Raw genomic sequence first — 5,805 nt, forward strand, 5'->3', positions numbered from 1 at the left:
CAGTTTTAAACAACTGCAATATAAAAGGAAATGCATGCCATTTTTACATATTCTAGTTTTCTGGGTTTCTAGTCTTTCAGGAAAGACCATAAGTGATTGTCGAGAGGGAAAATATGGCCAACACATACCTACTGGACTGAAGTATTCTGATAATCCTACAACTTCTTACAAAATAAAGTGAAAAACAAGTGAGGTGTCACTCTTTTCACGGGAGGAAAAACATCCACCCAGTGTGTTGACCTGGCTAATGAAAGGTCAGTGCTTCTGAGATTGGAGGTTAGTTGTTGTTGGTGCTGCGGCTAGCTAGCATGGCCATGAAAATCCCTGACAGTTATTGGGCATAGACAATGACCAGATCCTGAGGACAGAGTGGGCTTGGCACGTGTGAAGGTCCTGGGGAAGGCGCTGGCTCACCACATGGACACAATGTCTCACATGGACATTTTTAGAGAGCCAGTCTGGGCACAACCTGGCAGCTCAGCTTTTAGAGCCAGTGTAATAAGAATGTCACTGAGCTGAAAGTTTACCAAGGACGATACGGTTGCCTCACAAGGACTCTAGGCTGTCCTCCAAGATCTCTTGGTAGAGAATACACAAAGAATCACAGATAGAGAGAGGATAAACAATTATACTTATTGTTAGGCACCTGGCAAAAAGTACAAAACAATACAAATATGAAACTGGGATTATTCCTTTTTTACATACAATATAGATATAGATCAGATGCCATTTCACTGACATAGAGTATAAGATTTGATGATTCTGTAACTGGAAGACCTCATCTACACTGTCACCGCCAGAGGACAAGCCACAACCTAAGATGTGGATTCCTGTTGGCTTAGACAATGGGGAACCCTAACATGTTTATGGGAGCGTTGATTCATTTTCAGGTCATTTCCTGAGAGAGTGTGGAATGTTTCACCTTATTTCAGGGTGGTGTTTTGACTCAGACATGGAATGCAGGCTTACTGTTGAGTGTCCTACCTGTTATAACTCCCTGAGTGGTTGTGTGACCTGACTACTTGATTATTTTGTCATAGGATACAGTAGCTGCACATATCTAAAAAGAGCAATGTGACAATCCAGTCATTTCAAGTACTTAGACAAAAGTAACAACGTAGGTCTCTAAAAATGTCTCAATATCTGCCGATTTTTAAGTGTGCCACCCCATGTCTGTCTATCCTCTTACCGTGACACAAACACTAAAGGGCACTAATAGCCTATTATCTGGCAGCTCCAAGAATGATAGCTTTATCTTTCATTTGGATAAGCAGGCACTCAGCTTCATCACGACAGTACTATATGTAACTGGTGTGAAATGGGTAGCTAGTTAGCTGTGCACGCTGGTAACATTTCAATCGGTGACATCACTCGCTCTGAGACCTTGAAGCAGTTGTTTCCCTTGCCCTGCAAGAACCCTGGCTTTCTTCGAGCGATAGCTAACGATGCTTGTTCAGAGGGTCCCTGGTTCAAGCCCAGGTTGGGGCAAGGAGAGGGACGGAAGCAAGACTGTTACATTGATGCTGTTGTCCCGGATCACTCAGTTGGGCTCTGCACAGCTGCTGGGGTTTCTGCAGAGAAGGAGGAGGTCAACCTGTGTGAAATTCCCTCAGAACAACCGCAATTCGTTGGGGTATGGACTCGACAAGCTGTCGAAAGTGTTCCACAGGGATGCTGGCCCATGTTGACTCCAATGCTTCCCACAGTTGTGTCAAATTGGCTGGGTGTCCTTTGGGTGATACACACAGGAAACTGTTGAGTGTGAAAAACCCAGCAGTGTTGCAGTTCTTGACACGCTCATACCAGTGTACCTGGCACCTACTACCATACCCCGTTCAAAGGAACTTAAATCTTTTGTCTTGCCCATTCACCCTCTGAATGGCACACACACACAATCCACGTCTCAATTGTCTCAAGGCTTAAAAATCCTTCTTAACCTGTTTCCTCCCCTTCATCTACACTGATTGAAGTGGATTTAACAAGTGACATAAGGGATCATAATTTTTACCTGGATTCCCCTGGTCAGTCTGTCATGGAAAGAGCAGGTGTTCCTAATGTTTTGTACACTCAGTGTACAGCTTACAACTGGCTCATTCATCCCCCTCCTCTCCCCTGTAACTATTCCCCAGGTCGTTGCTGTAAATGAGAATGTGTTCTCAGTTAACTTACCTGGTAAAATAACGGTAAAATAAAAAATGTAAATAAATAAATGCTTGGCTTTTACATTTTAATTTGATATTCTACTGTGCCTGCATGGTGCAGAGTGAGGCATATGGCAAGACTGGATGCTTTTGTCGAAACAGTTGTCAACAAGTGTTTTGTTTTCCCTTGTTTTTCCACCACAGCTTGCAGTGCCAGCGAGAGGGTGACAAGAAATCAATCACCAAACCATAAATTCTCTATTCACTTTCTTGTTTACTCACTTCCATTGGTGGGCTTCTCTTTGTGTGCTCAGACCTCGAAAAGCCAAAGCATAACACTTCATGTAGCACTATCCACTTTGGCCAATGGGAGCAGATGGAGAAAAGGGGGAGGGAGGTTGCTAAGCAACATGCAGTAACATTAACACAGAATGGAAACAGAAACCTTTCTGGTGTGTCTGGCAGAAACATCCGGCCTGCCCAGAGAAACATCAGTTATTTAGAATAAAGAGAATGTTGTTTTCAAATGCACTCACGATCTGATACTGTCTAGGATCTGTAAACAAATCATATGCCATCAAGCAATATGACATAACAAAAGCTCTTGATTTGGGTATTTCATGTATAATAATTGACAACAACTCCTAGATTAATATGCTGGCTTTAACCCTGCCTTGGTTTCCATTTGCACTGAAAAAATACATGCAAGTTGGATAAATGCATTTAGAGACTAAATGCCATAAACTGGCTTAGGTTTCAATAGAAAATTCTCCCTTCAGACTAAGATCCTAAAGATGTTAAATAACCTTATAATGGGCATATAAAGCACCTCTTGAGACAAATCTGAAATTCAGTTTTGATTCGTGTCTCGCGGTTGTTCTTCTCACTTCAAAGGGGTCCAAGTAACATGATTCTAAAGGATTTATCAAATATTTACCACTCAACACAAATAATTCATCATTAGCCTGAGAAGACATGAATCATCCGCCTGGGAAGACAGAAACAACTAGCCATAGACAATTCTCTAAAAAAATAACTATTCAGTGTACTTACATCTCCATTTTAGTCATTTATCAGACGCTCTTACCCAGAGCGACTTACAGCAGTTGGTGCATACAATTCCGTACTGTTCACATGTTTTGGGGTGACATTTGAGTTTGCAATGCACCTGTGCCATTGGACATGTCAACACAGGAACAGTGAGGCAGAATACGGCCATACATGAGGAAATATTCTGGATGGATAAAAGTTAGCACCAAGGTTTGAGCGATGCCTGATAAAGAGCACAGGTCTGATGTGAAGGTTTAAAGAGAGTGCATTAATACGGTATGTGGGGGGGACACGTTCATTCTAAATGACGTAGCACATAGGGTTTCTTGGCACTATAGATCCTTCGCCAACTGTTAAAGAACGTGTCACCCATTCAGCATGTTGATCAGCATGTCACGTTCATGTTAAATGTTTCTGGTCAAGAGAGATTTCCTTAGACAATAGACGACAGTCCTCCATTGTACAAAGTGTTGATTTATGCTCGGTTGCCTGAAAGGTGTGCTGGCTCACATGGCAGCATGGTTTGCAGTGTCAGTCCTGAGCGGACCTATCCCCCTGGATTCGAGGTTTTACTGGTTCACAGGAGTACTCAAATTTGTCTTGCAGGACAGGGCAGAGTCATGGTACACACGGGCTGAATGGGTGTAGATGTTGACACGAAAACACTTTAGTGTAGACACGTGAATGAGGCAGAGTTGTCGTGCTCTCCATCCTGAGAGAGGTCACCAGGTCAATCCTGAGGTCAGTCATTCAGTGGTTACTGAACGCCTCCATGCCCCTCCCCGTTATGTGAAAGTTCATGCCACATGCACTTAATCAGGAAGCCCGCCTATTCGTCAAAGAAACTGTCTGAACATGGAGGTAGCCATTCACTGTGTCAATAACTATTGTGCATTCAGTCCCTATGGGGCATTCAGTTGCTTTCATCTCTATGGGTGAAGTGTGGGTTTGTGAAGATAATCCAAAATATCATAATCCAGAATGTTCATTAAAAAAAATGTAAACATACAAAAAAATGTATTATCAAGGAACAGCGTCCAGAGGTTGAGGTTTTCATCTCCCATTAAGTGACCATGAGTTGTTATTGTTTGTTTCTTGGTTTGCCTGTTTAATACTGTAGCTCATTCACTGAGTTATGCAGTAACCATATTAAGTCCAACTGCAGAACACAGTATGGAGTTTCAGACAGACTTAAGTTATTCATTGTGTCATTTTTACACATCCACACAGATTACACAGAGAACCAGGTAGGCCTATACTGTACAGGGGAATGCAATGCAAAGAGAAGATAATAACAATGGGGAATTTAGGAGCTCTGTATACACGTCATTCATGTATTTACCTACATATCATGTTGCCATGTTATTTCTGCTATTATGAAAAACATACTCAATATAGTCAGTCGTGTGGTTGCAGATAACAGATGGATGTGTCTCTACTGCGGTATTTAGCGCATCAATGCAGGTAATAGGTAAGTGCTAGAATTACAATCAAACACTCGTGATATTAACGCAAGTCACTCGAGCCATAAAATGAAAGACACATTTGTCAGCGTTTATGTTGTCAAGGGAGAGAAATTATCCAACGTGGGCATGATGCAAATTGTCTTATGTACGATATTTATCTGACGAGCAAAATTAAGCATATGAGAAAGGCAGACAATAAAATGACACGTTTACCTTTGTAGAGTGGCAATCCAAATTGTCTTATGTCCGATATTTATCTGACGAGCAAAATTAAGCATATGAGAAAGGCAGACAATAAAATGACAAATGTTTACCTTTGTAGAGTGGCAATCCAGTGTTCCTTATCAATATCGCTGCCACACGCGGCAGTGAGGTCTCTGCTACAGTAAATACAGTCGCCACAGCGAGCACACAGGCACACACCCCCACCAATCTCCCCGACACGGTTTGCATCTCACTCCTTGCTCACATACATGCGTCTTTCCCTCCTTGAGGACAGGGGAAAGGATGGAGGTGGCGTCAGGACTCATTATGTCCTATTATGGGATATCGTCATCGCTCTTGCATTACAGGCTTCTTACACATGTATCATCATTAGAATGTTGACGGATCATTTGATTAAGTAAACTCTTGTAAAATGCGTAATTCATTTAAGATTAATTGAATGCATTTGATTAATTGTGTGATTAATTGGTGTTTTTAAAGTGTATTTCTGGTTGAAGGACCACTGTGGACCACTATGCATAGTGACTCAGGAACAGGTGCAAATGTGATAAATGAATACACCATAAGTTTAGCTTATTGGATCCATCTTGGGCTCACTTGTCAATTAAGCTATATGGAAGTGCATGAAATACACTCAAATGTTGTGTTGTGCAGGTTGACAATGAAATATACATCAAAGCATCAGACAATAGATGATTGATAGTTTTACAAAAGAAAGAAAGGCTATATTGCAGTATATTTCTTTCTAACATGCCAAACATCACTCTCATTTCATACAAAAAACGGAGTAAATCATGTACCGAGCGCCATCAAGTGGCTCATATTGTACGTTACATACACTATGTACAGTGTGCAGTGTAAAATGCGTGTCTGCTGATGGCACTCCTTTCAAGGAAATGAATGTTCATGTCCATGTCTTGTGG

General features: G+C 41.7%; 1 protein-coding gene across 9 annotated transcripts in view; it reads right to left on the minus strand.

The window, feature by feature from the left end:
- The window catches only part of LOC106576818 (sorbin and SH3 domain-containing protein 1), a 79,506-nt gene extending 74,086 nt beyond the window's left edge, over positions 1-5,420 (minus strand). For 2 of the 9 annotated variants that reach the window (XM_045700704.1, XM_045700707.1), the window contains exon 1: positions 4,972-5,299. The gene's annotated coding sequence lies outside the window, so the exon portion shown is untranslated. Of the gene's footprint in view, positions 1-4,971 lie in introns of all 9 variants that reach the window. The other 7 variants (XM_045700708.1, XM_045700710.1, XM_045700702.1 and 4 more) reach the window with 6 other exon arrangements.
- Between the last annotated feature and the right edge of the window lie 385 nt (positions 5,421-5,805).

This window comes from Salmo salar, chromosome ssa18 (genome assembly GCF_905237065.1).
Source record: "Salmo salar chromosome ssa18, Ssal_v3.1, whole genome shotgun sequence".
Lineage (NCBI taxonomy): Eukaryota > Metazoa > Chordata > Actinopteri > Salmoniformes > Salmonidae > Salmo > Salmo salar.